The 14214-nt window shown below is 61.5% G+C and overlaps 1 protein-coding gene across 6 annotated transcripts in view; it reads right to left on the bottom strand.

Moving 5' to 3' along the window:
* SEPTIN9 (septin 9) overlaps positions 1-14214 on the bottom strand; it is a 145248-nt gene that overhangs the window by 44067 nt on the left and 86967 nt on the right. The window contains exon 1 of one of the 6 annotated variants that reach the window (XM_077854387.1): positions 10989-11109. The exons of the other annotated variants lie outside the window; for them this stretch is intronic. The gene's annotated coding sequence lies outside the window, so the exon portion shown is untranslated. Of the gene's footprint in view, positions 1-10988; positions 11110-14214 lie in introns of those variants that run through there. 6 annotated transcript variants of the gene reach the window in all.

The following is a 14214-nucleotide window of genomic DNA, read 5'->3' as shown; positions in this document are numbered from 1 at the left end:
ACCCACGGCGACGCTCCAGCAAACTCCTGCTGCGCATCACACACCAACACACCTGTACAGAAGGCAACCCGCCAACCCACTGCCGGCCAGGTGAGCGGCGACGGGGACGTGAGGCCCAAAGCCACCCCCACTGCCCTAACGGAGCCAATGACGAACAACCGTGGTCATGAGTGCAAAGGGTGTCTGTGTCCCTCAGAAGCCCCATCCTGTACGGACATCCTTCTGTAATGACGTGTGCAAACTGGGCTGCAGTGACCGGGGGCACCTCCAGCCCCACCCCAGGGACGGGCACCAAGGGAAGGCCACAGAACAGGGCCTGAGACACACGATTCCAGCTCTGCCACGAAGCTGTGTGACCCTGGCCAGGCCATTGCCTCTCTCGAGGCCTCAGGGTCTCCACTACAACCAGAGAACGGAGTCGGTTGGTGGTTAGGGACAGGGGCTCTGGGGTCAGGCTTTCTGAACCCAAACCTTGTCTCTGTCACATGCACCAGCTGTGTGGCCTTGGGCAAGTTACATAACCTCTCTCTGTGCCTTGAGTTCCTCACCTGTGAAATGGGAATTAACAGAACTGACTTCACGCTGTGGTCGACCACATTACAGGAGATACACCAGGTAAACCCCCCCAAGGCCACGCAGAGCCCACGGGAAGCCCTAGTTACCATGAATGGACGGCAATGCCACTGTCACGATCTCGGGGGGCCCAGTCCGGCCTTGGCAGCTCGGGGCCCCAGGTGACAGAAGGTGCTACCCCTCCAGTGACAGGAGCTGAGATGCCGGAGCCCAGGGCCTGAGCAGGTCTGGCCACCCCACAGTGGGGCCCGCGTTCCAGGGAACCTTCCCTAGAGAGGCCCGGAGAGGCGGAAGGGGCCCTGCCTGTCCCAGCGAGGGCTGGGGATGTGACCTGTGAACCCTAAGCACAAAAGTGAGAAGCTCAGACGCACAGAACGGCTTCGATGTGGCTGCTCCACGGCACCTCCACCTCCACCTCCACGCACCGGCAACAACGTCTGGTTTTTGAAGGCCAGGGGACGAGGGGACCCCCCCAGGGGGCGGGGAGGCCCCACACAAGCTCTGCTCTCCTCCATTGAGCAGCGAGCAGGCAGGAGGACTTAATCACTACCATACGCCGCCGAGCGGAGCCGCAGGGAGGGGGCAGGAGAGGAAACCAACGCGGAACACGCTGCGCGGGTGGGGGGACCAGGAAGGATCAGGGTGCGCTCCCAGCCAAACCTGCAGAGGTGCGGCCAGGCCTCCCCCCTCCCCCGTCCCCCCAGCGTGTGTGTCCACAGCCCGTCCCAGGGACACCTGGATCCGGCCCCGAGGTCAGGCTCCAGCTGAGCCCACCCTCTCCGGCCCCCAGAAAGCCAGCCCGGTTTGCCTCAGGCCGCAGCTGCTGTTTTTCCAGCAAGGACAGGGCTGGGGCCGGAGTGGGGGGGCCGCCGCAGTGTCCGCAGTCCCCCAGGGTTGGCAGAACCAGGTCCCGCCTCGATGGCTCACCCCGACAGCCTCTTCCCTGCCCCCTCTGCTGAAGGAGGGTCTCCCATCCAACCCCACCTTTCCCGGCCCACCCTCATCTGGGTCAGGTGCTCACCCTCCTCTCTGCTCAGCCCCGAAACACCTCGTGCAGTGGGGCAGGAGCCGCCAGGACTCAGCCATGGGGCCGAGGGGCAGAGCTGTGGGATGAAGGGGAAACGTGGGAACACGCAGAGGGGCTCGAGGACCAGTCCCCAGCTGGGAGCAGGGCTCACAGGACAGGGCTCCCCCTCCTCCGAATGCCACAGCATCTGCGGCCACGGGGACCCGCCGAGAGCAAAGCCACACCCGAGGGCGGCCGATGCGAGCATCCCGCGGAGCATCCCTGAGCCGCCCGGGTCTCCAGACTCCCCGCTCTGTGCGAAGCATGCTCTCGGGCCACTGAGAGCTGGGGTTGCTGTTGCACGGCCCCTACTAGTGGGGGGCAGCCCACGAGGCAGGGCAGGGAGGACCCTCCACACCAGAGCAGGGACCATCCAAACCTTGGGGAATCAGATCCCCACAAAGGGCCACCTCTCCCCGCCGCCCCCTCTCAGAGCCAGGACACAAGCTTCCGGGAGAGGGGGGACCCAGGGCGGGTCACCTCCCCCGAGAACAGGCAGCGGCTCCCAGGCAGGCCCTCCTCGATGGCTCCCATTCCATCTACGGTCGTCAGTGTCCCGATTTCCAAGAATATTCTCAGAACGGCAACAAGACGAGCTGAGTAAGAGCTTATGGATTGCAGGCACCGTTCCCAGGGCTTCACACGCATCCCCCTCAGGTCCTCACGGCGCCCCGACCGGAGCCTGCCCGTGGCTCTCCTCCCCCCTCCGGCAGATGAGGACACGGGGCACAGAGGGGCTCGGCAACCTGCCCCGGGCCACACAGCGAGGGGGCGCAGGAGCCGGCCCCCGTGTCCTGCTAGTCGTGCAGGGACCCGCGGAGGAGCAGGCGGCAGGGCAGGTCCCCGAGACCCTCATGTTCTCCTCAGAAACCCCAGCTTCTACCCCCCACGCCCCAGATGGTGAAGGAACGAATGCATGAGAGCCGAGAGCGCACAACGGCGGTGGGCAGCGGGGACGAGGACCGAACACAGCCAGACACCACCGACCGTGATGGCAGGGCTGCTCTGGGCCTCCGCTCGGGTGGACACATCTGCTCCTCACTGAGGCCTCCTGAGGGTGTTTCTCTAAGCCCATTTCACAGAGGGGCACACCGAGTCCTGCAGCCAAGGTCGTGCTGCCAGGGAGGTCGCGCGGGCCAGTGCTGTGGCCGCAGTCTTGCCCACGCCACTCATAGACAACCCCACAGAACACAAAGAGGAAGCATCCATGGAGGAGGGGGGGCCAGGCCTGGTCCGCCGCCCCCAGCCAGGGGCCAGGGGCCACCCTCTGCTGGGAGCTCCCAGCCCGCTTCCAAGTCCCGCTGACCCCACGATGGTCCTCTGACTTGCCGTGCCCTCCCGGAGCCAGGGGGCCTGGCCTTTTACGAGGCCGGATGCGGGACAGGATGAGGAAAATCCCTGGGGAGGGAACACCCTCGTATGTGACAAAAAGAAGCATCAGATCCAGATCCTGTTTGTCTTTTTTTTTTTTTTTTAAAGCCCTTCGTGTTTAGCATACGCATGGAGAAACAGCTTGGAAAAAACGCCAACAGTGATTTCTGCAGGATGCAATTATCAGCGATCGTATTCTCTGCAGTTTTCTAATCTGGTTTTCTTTGCTGTGAGTCGGCATAATTTTTAAATCACAAAAAATAAGGCTTGGTTTCAATCAGGAAGACAGATGCTTCTTAGCTTCTCAGCAGCCCCGTGACGGCACGCGGGCATCGCCAGCCAAGCAGAGAGAACGTTCCAGAGCTGTCAGCCAGGCCCTGGGCCGGGTCTTCCCGGGATGGCTGGGAGGGGCCGGGTCCCCTCGCCCCCGCGCAGAGCCGGGTCCAGGACCCACTGGTGGAAAGTGCGGTGGGCGCTGCACAGGCCCTGCCATGAGGTCACTTCCTGCCGGGCTGCAGGGAGGATGTGGGTTCAACTGGAGTTTGTATCAACACAGCTCGGCTTCACCCCCGGCCTGGTGGGGACCCCCTGCCCCGGCCAGCATGACAACCCCAGGAAAGATGTGAGCAGGGAGGGAAGCCACTGCGGGCGTGACCCGGAGAGACTTTCCAGGGAGAGATTTAGAGAAACTGCTGCGTCCACTCCTCTCCAAGGACTCGAGACCTCCGCTGCCACCTACTGCCCGCTGCGGCTCAGGGAGGAAGACAGGGTGGGGAGGGCACCCAGGGAGGCTGGGGGTACAGCCAGGCAGGGAGTGGGGCTGCGGGCACAGGGCCCCGGAGGGTAGCCTCTCCCCACAGGCAGCTCCCGTCTCCGCAAACATCACTGTCCCCGTTCCTCTGCAACGAAACCAGGCCGCCCAGGGGGCTGGACGCCCATTCCCAGGGGAGCAAGCGGCCCTACCTGCACAGGACACCCCGCAGAGCCAGCAGCAGGTCCGCTCCCCGCAGGAGGCGGCGGGCCCCCCCAACAGAACCCAGGAACACCCGCCGGCCAGCCCGTTCCTGGGACCGAGTGTGAGGGGATGGGGTGGAGGGTCTCAGCCCGCAGGAGGAGAGCCCCCCTCCCCTGTGCGTGTCCCTCCTGCTCCAGGCACCACCTCTGATGGGCTAGGTCTCCGAAAGGCACAGCTGCAGTCTGAGGGGCGAGCCTGGGGAAGCAAGCGACGAGGCATGCTGGGAGGAGGGCATCACATTCACACCTGCTTTGGGCCCTGGCCAGGTGCCGGGGCATCTGGGGCTCACTTGGACCACCCCCCAGGGGAGCGTTTGCTCCATAGCCAGGCCCACCCACGACTCGGGAGGCAAACCCCAACGCAGAGTGGGTGCCCGAAGCCTGCGCGGCCCTGAGCATGCCCCACCCCTCTCCGCACCCAGGTCCCACCAGGCGCCAGCACAAAGTAGGTGCCTGAGTGACTCCCCCCCACGCAAAGGCCCTGGGATCAGAGGTCTAGCTGAGTCCCCGGTACCTGCTGTGTGACTACAGATCAATGACTCGGCCTCTCTGTGCCTCTTGGGTTGCTGAGAAGGCTACAGGACATGCACGGAGAGCTCCGAGTGCAGTGGCTGGCATGCAGAGGGGCTGGATATCGGGCAGCCAGCCGTGGGGTAGTGAGGACCGCGGTGACAATGAAGAGATCAAATCAAAATGGCAAACGAGCCCAGGGACGGGCGCTGGTCAGACAAACTCACATGGGTCAGGACTCGCTCCGGTGACAACCGAGGCAGGGCCTGGGGACTGTCAAGGTGCCCTGTCCACCCAGCGCCCCTGGCTTCCCTGTGCTCTCACTGACTGGCCCGTGGGGTATGATGGCCCCAGTGGGGCTCCCGCCTCCACTCAGCCTTCCTGGGACACCTACGTGCTTGCGGGGCTTAGGGTTGCCTATCCTGACCCAGTTCCAGCCGTCCAGCCAGACAGGCCCCCCCATCGACGCTGAGCTGCACCCACAGGTGCCATTCGCACCTAGGGCCTCCGCTCAGGCCGGGAGCTTGGCCTCCCCGGGGACCCCAGCACACAGCGATCTCCGACTCCCCCTCGGCCCCAGCCAGTGGCACAGTCTTCACTGCTCGTGGCTGTCCGCTGAGGCCTGACAATGCCCCTCTGCCTTCTACCCTCATCTCTGCGCCAGACAAACCCGTCACTCTGCAGGGCCCAGCACACATCAATCACTTCCTCCAGGAAGTCTTCCACAACTGCTCCAGCTGGATGGATGCTCCAGGAGGCTCTCCTGGGCTGCCCTCTACAGCTCAGTGCTCAACAGGCATTAACTGAACCGGGTGACATGCTGTTCTGGGACACAAGCCGTTTCTCTTGCCGTCGTGGAGCTTGCACTCCGCGTGAACAATAGGTGATAGGATGCACGTGTCACCTATTCACGTTCGCTTGCAGAAAGCCACCCACTGAAAGCGCCCATGAGAGAGCCGCATTAGCTGGCGTGACAGGGGAGGTACCTCTCTGATGAGGGTGGCACTTAGGGACCCAAATGAGGCAGCCAGGAAAAGATGGCTCAGGAAGGAACAGGCAAGGTGAAGGCTCTCAGTGGGGACAACCCTTTGTGTGCTGGGGCAGCCAGGGGGCGGACGCCAATGATGGGGGGTGGGGGTGAGTGTCCCCAGGACAAGAGGTGCCCACAGGGAGGTTTGAGATGCAAAGCGACCTGAACTGTTCAGAAAAATCACTCAGGACCGCCAGCATCGTGGTGTCAAGCTTCACGCCCGTTACACGTAGGAAGGCGTAGGAGCCTCGTAGGCCGCGTTGGGGTGGACAGACTGCGGGGCCGGCGTGGGGCGGACACGCACTCCCAGCCGGGGCCCTGCCCGGGATCTGTCTCGGAGACGGCTGTGTGCGCAGATGATGCCCGAATTCTCAGGCCCAGGCACACCTCAGTGGGCGAGCAGGACGCTGTTTCCTGCCCGGGAGGCCTGGGGCGGGGGCTCAGGAGGAGACGGCGGGTTGTGCTGGAAGCGCTGGGCTGGGAGCTGTGCCCTCCCACCCCCAAGCCGCTGCGCATCCGAATTCACTGCTCTGTGTCACCGGTGTGAACACAGACCTTCACTTCTCCCGGAGGCCGACACCCGGGCCATGGCACATCCCCGGCACGTCACACCTCCTCCGACGACAGACCAGGGCCCTCGTGCGGGGAGGCCCGGATCCGTCCAGGGTCATGTGGCCAGTGGCCAGCAGAGCTGGGTTAACCCCGCAACTTCTAGCTCCGAGCCTCACAGACCACAAGCGCTCGGACGCCTACCGGATGGGTGCGGGTCGGCGGGCGGCCGGATGGACAGGTGGACGGGTGGGTAACTAAGAGGGCCTGTGCAGAGCTGGGTGACACTGAGTGACCCCAGCTGGGAGTCCAGCCCGCCCCCGTGCAGAGTGGGCACTCGGCCAAAGTGAGCTCTCACTCTGTTCCCGGAGATGCGGCCCCCTCCCTGCAGGCTGTTCCTGGCACCCTGCCCTCCCCGCGGAGCAGCGCTGACCCGCGCACCACGTGACCCAGCCCGAGAAGCCGGTCCCAGATGTGGGAGGTCGTGAGGCCGGGGGCCGAGTGTGCGGGAGAACCAGCTGCACAGGAAGCTCCTCCGGAAGCCTCCAGGCTTCGCAGGCCGGACTCCCAGGGCCTGCTGCTGTGGGGCCCGCTCCTGCCTGGCGCGGGCGGCCCCGTCCTGGACCGGGGGGCTCCAGAGGGCCAGGGGGGAGATGTGGCCTTGTCCGCAGGGCGGCTGCCCACCGGGAGTGAGACTGTGGCTGCGGCCCCTTCCTGTCCCAGCCCTAGTTGAGCCGTGGGGTCACTGCCCCGGGGCTGCCCATACATGGAAGGGACCTCGGCACAGCTGGGTCCCAACCAGAAGCTGTCTGAGGGGCAGAGACACCGGGCACCTCGTTACAAACCCGCTGGGGCTCTGGACTCAAACAGCCCCCCATTCAAATTCAAAGCCAGGACCTGGGACGCCTGGGTGGCTTCGTGGTTGGGCGCATCTGCCTTGGGCCCAGGGCATGATCCTGGAGTCCCGGGATCCAGTCCCATATCCAGTTCCCTGCATGGGGCCTGCTTCTCCCTCTGCCTGTGTCTCTGCCTCTCTCTCTTTTTCTATGTCTCTCATGAATAAATAAATAAAATCTTTACAACAAAACAAAATAAAACAAAAAACCAAAAAAACCAGGACCTGCCACTTCCAGCCTGAGTAAGTTTTTCACCCTCTCTGCGCTTGGCACCTTCTCTGCAACAGGTAACGCTAAGTGTTTGCTAAGATTGCTGTGCAGATACATCCCCCAGAGCAGCTGAAACCCGGAGTCTAGCACTTGGAACGGTCACCATGATTAATGGGATCTTAATAAAGCCTAGGAGAATGACAGCCTCTCCGCTGTGTCCCTAAAATGGAAACAACTCTGCTTGCTGAGCAGCAAAGAGCCAGCCAAGGGCAGGCTCCCAGGTCTGGCTTCCAGCCACCGTCCCCCTGCAGAACATCCCCCGCTCCCACCCCTGCCCCCACCCCCGCCGGGTCTCAGGCAGGCCCCACCCTCCAGAGAAGCTCAGGGCTGGCACCTGCTTCCAAAGCACATGTCGGGACTTTCCAGATCTTTCCTCCCCTCTCTCTGACCTTCCCCTACTCAGTTCCCCCCCACACTTTCTTACTCACTCTCTCCTTTCAGTCCTGTTCAAAAACAAATGATCCAGGCCAAGTGTGTCAGCTGGCTCCCTGGAAAAGTTTCTCTGCAGCAGGAACATGTGGCTGCTCACTGCAGGGGGAGTGGCGCTGGGCAGGATTACTCACCGCACGATCTCTCGGGGCGCTGGGTCACTGGGCAATGACTCAGGCCAGCCTCGCCCTCCCCCCCCCCAACTCCCCGATCGGGAGGTAGCCGGGGGCTGCATCTCTACAGTCTCCTGGGCAGAGACTTTGCCCATACACGTACACAAACACTGCATCAAGTCTGCCACTCGCCGGGGTCCCCACGGTGGGCTCCCGAGCACGGTGTGGAGGACTCGCTCAGAGGAGCTACAGCTCCTCACATTCGCCCGAGGCCTGGGCCAGAGGCAGGCACGATCTCAGAGCCCTCGGCTGTCACCTGGGGCCCTGGAGCTGAGTCCTGACCCAGACCCCAGAGGCATGGAGGAAGAACTGGACAGTGCGAGGGACGCCTGGGTGGCTCAGTGGTTGAGCATCTGCCTTCAGCTCAGGGATCGAGTCCCGCATTGGGCTCCCCACAGGGAGCCTGCTTCTCTCTCTGCCTCTCTCTGTGTCTCTCATGAATAAATAAATAAATCTTAAAAAAAAAAAAGCTGGACAGTGCAGGGAGTCGGTTCACAGTGGGGTTCAGTAAGCTCCCCTCCCCAGGGGCCCTGGTTCCAAAGGGCTGAGTGTGGGCCCAGAAAGCTGCATTTCAGATTCAGAACTATCTAGAGCCTGAAAGGGAATACTCAGGCCCAGGAGGTGAGGGGACAGCATTCGGACAACCATCAGCTTTCTGCCACCAAGACTCCTCATGCGCATCACCTTCCCATGATCATGTGGGGCCAGCAGCCTGCTCCCCGGCACGAGCCCTCAGCACCCCCAGGGGAAGGAAGGGCCCTGAGGGGTGAGGACAGACGGTTTTCCATGGGTCCTTGGCACCCTCAGTCCCCTGCTCTTACCCTAGACTCCCTCTACCTCGCGTCCCCAAGTAGAACTCTGGGGGCCTGCTCCCGAGGCCCAGAGACGGGAATGGGCAACCCAAGGACGGAAGCTCCCCTCCCCAACCCCATCCCCAGAGCCATGCTGACAGCCTGGCCTCCCAGGAAGCCATGTGGCCACGCGAGGGTCCTGGCCACCCTGCCCGGTCCCGAGGAGCAGAGATGTGCATGAGGAGCTGGCCTCCCCACCTGACACTGTCTCTGATGTCCCGAGGGGCTGAGCCACGTGTGCAGGGAACACCTGTCAAGAGCTGGGCCTGGTGCCCGCATGCTGGAAGCACTCTGAGGACTCAGCGGGGCCTCTGAAATAACTATGGAAGCCACCAATCCCCGAAGAGGGGGACCCATCACTCCCAACCTTCATCCTGGCAGCATGTGTGTGTGAGCCTGTGTGTGTGTGTGTGTGTGTGTGTGTGTGAGAGAGAGAGAGAGAGAAGAAAGCTCCGCCCTCGCCCATCTCCGCACTTTGCGCAGCCCAATCAGGACAGCGGAGAACTACTCCAAGCTCCAGGAAAATCGGTAACCCAGGCGAGCCTGTGGAAGCCATCTCTGCACAGGACGGCGTGCCCTGGGACCTGCAGGGAGCAAAGCTGGCAGGCAGGAGGCTGGCGTGCCTGCCCACTGTTCCGTTCCAGGCCAGCCGGGGCCAGCGGGCTTTTAATGCAGCCGCTCCCCAACCAAGAAGGCACACCCCCACCTGCGCCCAGCCCAAACCTCTCCCTGGGCTCTGCAGCAGCACTGGCTGGGCTTGGAAGGGGGGCGGGGAGGATGGGCAGGGGCAGGGCCGCGGTGGGGCTGCTGCGCAGGGGGCGGGGTGGGGCCGCACTGAGCTTGGGGGGCCCAGCCAGAGCGGTGGTGAGCAGCCACGCGGGGCTCCCTGCAGCTGTGATCCAAGGCAGAGAAACGGGACTCCCAATCTGTTCCCACTCAAGCCCCTGACAAGCAGTATCTTATTTCAAAACCCAGGGCAGCTAAGGGGCTGTAGGCAGAGGGGGAATACCAGAGTCTCTCCTTCCTAAATGGGGTTTTCTTTCATCATCTCCTGGCGCCTTGCGAAAGAAAGAAGCAAAAGGAGGGTCCGGCTTGGGCTCCCTGCATCTTGGCCAAAGCTTGGGGCAGGGACCCAGCTTCACGCACTGGCAGGGGCCCCAAGCAGCTCCACCCCCGCCGCCGCGGCCGTCCCCTGCCAAGCCAGCGCCAGCGGGGCAGCCAGGCCCTCCCCAGGACTCAAGTCCAGACTGTCAGCAGCTGCCGGGCCTTCGGCACGCAGCTGGAGTCTCTCTCGGACTTGACTTCCTAACCTAGAAAATGGGATGCTGAGGGTGACTGGCCAGAAGCTAGCCTCAAGGTGCGCAAATTGTTAGGTCCCTATGGATGCCTCCCCGCTGAGATAAGGGTTTCTGGAATTGCTGTGACAGGGATCTAGACCTGGAAGGACCAGGAAAGTCTTCCAATCCCCGAATCTATCCAGTCCCATCCGGAAAGGGAGGTGCTTATGCCAAATGAAGTGCCTCCAGGGAGGGGAAGAGGGAAGGAAAATCCGGGGAGGAGGGGCAGGGATGTGCAGGAGGCGAGGGAAGGGGAGGACCCTTCCAGGACCCCACGTGTGACCATGTGACAGGAAGACTGCGCAGAGTGCCCCCAGCCCCTAAAGGCTCCTCTGGATACTGAAGCTGCACATTCCCAGACCTTCTGGGCCCAAACAGAATCACCCACACCGGAGCCAAGTGTCTCGCAGGCTCGCAGGCACTGGGGTTGGGGCAGACACCAAGGCCAGGGCGGCTGGGGGCCCCCACCACCCACAGAGAGCAGGGCCAATACCTGCCAAGAACAGGCACGCGTAATACGCAAGGATCTGGGCAGAGGCAAACTTGCTGCTGAATTAATCCCAGGGAATTCGGCTTCTAACTCGCTGAGCTGGGCTGCCTCCCCAGAACAGAACGTGCACTCACAGAGCAGCCCTGGTAAACCACAGGCAGCGCTGGGGTCTGGGTTCGAGGTGTGCCCCGTGCATGCACCCGCAACCAGACTGCTTAGTCCTCCCCGGGGACAAAGGAGTGGCCAAGGCCCCGTGGGCGGCCACAGGAAGAAGGGAGGGCCAGGTGCCAGGCTAGTCCCTTTCCCCCGGGGGGGGGGGGGGGCAGACGGGGATCTGCCCTCCTCATCCACCCCAGCCTCCCTAACCACACCCCACCCCAGCCCAGAAACCCACCGCACCTCATCCTGCCACACCCAGCCGGAACTCACCTGGTGCGGGTGTCGGGCCGGGGGCCTGAAGTCCAGGCCGTGGTGGAGGGTCGGTGGCTTTGGGGCCTTGTTTTAGGAAATGCCTCCACCCTCGGTAACCTGAGCCTGCACCCTCACAGGGGCCTGCTGCCTCCCTGTGCCGCCCTTCCTATCAGGCACCAGATCCGCATTAGTCAGCAGGCAGGCGGGCAGGGAGCCACAGACCTAAGGAAGGCCCAACGTTAGACCAGAATTAAGGCGGGGGTGGGGATCACCATGACGATGAAAACAGCCCCCTCTCCTTTCTCTTGGGCTGGGCTACCATGGTGCAGAGAAGCAGACGCTGTCCCCCGGGAGTTGGGGGGGCCGGGATCACACCATGACTCAGGCATGCTCTGGGGTCACCAGCCACTAGCGGTACTGTGGGTGTCACCTCCCTCTGGCTCAGCTGATAACAGCTCCCCCATCCCCGTGCACAAGACAGAGCCGACACCCCAAATTCTCCTGGACCAGGAGGCTATGCGTGTAAGTATGACCCACCTTAAGGGGAGGAACAGAGAGAAAAACTGCTGCAGCCCAAGCCCTTCTGTTCAAACAGCAGCCTCCTCACGCCCCTCTGGGAGCCCCATGGGGTCTCCTGTTTCTGCCTGAGCAGAAGGGAGGCAGGGCCTGAAGCCCCAGTGCGGACCCAGGATGTGGTTCTGGAGACTGTGAATGAGGACAGCGGCTTCCAGGCTGGACCCCAGGGCTCAGGGAATAGGGGACCGAGGGGCTCAGAAGTAGGGACTGGACAGCCTGGCCTGCCCACCTCCTAGCAGTGGTCTCCAGGGGAAACTGTTAGCTCTTGGGGGGGTCGCCTCGGACCACACACGCCCCAGCAGCCAGATGGGTGGTCCAGCAGGCACACGGGGCCCAAGGGCCCACACGATGGCAGGACTGTGCTTCTGCTAAAGCCCGGCTGAGCCAGGCCTGCCTGGAAAGCGAATGTGCTGTTTTCCCAGCTCAAGATACTCCCGAAGGAGGTGCTTCTGGCAGAGCAACTGGAGACTTCGCTGGGGCAGTGAGGCAAGCAGAGCCAAGGCCAGCGGGCAAAGGAAGCCAGGTCGGGAGGCCCTAGTGGGCAGCAGCCTCCCACCGTCAGCAGGAGAGGGGCCAGCCCCGGCTCTGCCCCTGCAGCAGAACTCCCAGAGGAGGCACAGCTACTCCATCAGCTCCGCTGGCTACCCCTGGGGCGGGCCACCCTCTCCAGAAACTCGGCCTGGCCCAGAAGCCGACCAAAAGGCCTCTGCGGTGTCATGGGGGCAGCCCGACCTGTGAGTCGGGGGCTCCAACACTGTGATCTCACCGGCGCAGCACACGTTATCTTCCTCCTTAACTTTCACAGCCAACGCTGGAAGTCCTGGGCAGCAGGTGCTCTCACTGGGAAGTCTGTGCTCCTGGGACCCAGGGATCGGAGATTTGAGACTGAGGATGAGATATTTGGGAGAAGGGAATAAAGCCTGGGGGCATACCTAAGAGAGCCCCCAGATGAAAATGAATATAGACACACATTTTAATGCAGTACATTCACAACAGACAAAGGGGGGAAACAGCCCAAGTGGCCATCAGCTGATGAGTGGACGGACACACTGCTCTAGCCACACGGTGGAGCGGCACTCGGCTGTCAAAAGTGATGATGCGCTGATGGGCACCGCGCCATGGATCTCACAGAGTGAAAAAGCCAGTCAGCGAAGACCACCTACCACAGCGCCTATTTCTCTTCTGTTGTTGTTGGGTTTTTTTTTTTTTTTTTTTTTTTTTTTAAGGAGACGCTGTGTTGGGCGTGGAGCCCAATGCAGGACTTGAAATCAGGACCCTACAATCAAGACCTGAGCTGAGATTGAGAGGTGGATGCTTGGGGCACCTGGGTGGCTCAGTGGTTAAGCGTCTGCCTTTGGGCTCACGGCATGACCCTGCGGTCCTGGGATCGAGTCCCACATTGGGGAGCCTGCTTCTCCCTCTGCCTGTGTCTCTGCCTCTCTCTCTGTCTCTTTCATGAATAAATAACATCTTTTTAAAAAAGTCAGATGCTTAACTGAGCCACCCAGGTGCCCCTGGTCCTATTTCTAAGCAAGGTTCAGAATAAGCAGATCTAGACAGGAAGGCCTGTCACCGCTTAGGGCTGAAGGAAGCAGTGGGGGGAAGAGTAGGTGACTGCTAAAGGGTACGGGGAGTGTGTCTGAGGGGATGGAAATAATCTAAAACTGGATGCAGTGATGCCTGCCCCACTCATGGGAGCTGTGTCCTTCCGAGGAGCGTGCTGAGAGGTATGGAAAGTGTATCTCAATATCTCAATAAAGCTGCTTTGGAAGGAATAAGCAAAGCTCCTCCCACCCAAAAAGAGAAAAGGACAGAGACCACCAGAGTGTAGCAGGTAAGGATCACTTCCAGGAAATGTTGCATGTGGATGCACCCCACACACGCGTGCATCGATCTACACATACATGTGTCCTGGTTTGTGGTACAAAATATGTTTCTTACCAGAAGCTGCAGCCCAGCAAAGCTTGAAAGGCGCTCTCTGGGCAACATCAAATCCACAATTCCTGGAACGTGGACCCTTCACCTGCCTGGACCACTCTGCCCATCTCCACCCCTGTTCCCGAGACCCAAGGTCTCCCCCATCACCGCCACCAAGAGGGATCCACCAGCAGAGAAGGGGGCTCTCTCCTTGGGGTGCTATGACCCTCTGGACTGGTCTCTCTCCAAACGCTCATCACGCTGCCCTGCTCGCATGTCAGAAGGAGCATCCCCAGGACAGCGGCCACATCCACTGCATCTGTGGACATGGTCCAGGATAGTGGCCGAGGTGCCCGGAGCAACGGTGCCACACTACCACCTCTCTAAGGGATTTTAAATGGCTTAAAGGATGATCTTCTAGGGAAAGAAGGTATAAAATACGAGAAAAACAACAAAGAATTCAAACAAACTAATGGAAAAGACCTGGTTACGGTTTTTGAAGTACGAGGGTCCCTATGAAAGGATCAGGCTCCGATGGTTTCACGAGTGAATTCTCTAAAAGTTGTTATGTGGAGACGACTGTGTTGCTGTTTAAAATGTTCCAGGACACAGAGGAAGAAAGAAACACATCCAAATTATTTTTGTGAAGCTGGCGGGACACTGACACCAAAACTGACAAAAATAGCGCGCAGGAGTGCACCCCACCCACGGCAGAGCCAGCTCACGTGCACATATCCGTGCAAAACCGTAT

Source organism: Canis aureus, chromosome 16, assembly GCF_053574225.1.
Source record: "Canis aureus isolate CA01 chromosome 16, VMU_Caureus_v.1.0, whole genome shotgun sequence".
Taxonomy (NCBI): Eukaryota; Metazoa; Chordata; class Mammalia; order Carnivora; family Canidae; genus Canis; species Canis aureus.
This window is presented reverse-complemented; position numbering and strand designations above follow the sequence as displayed.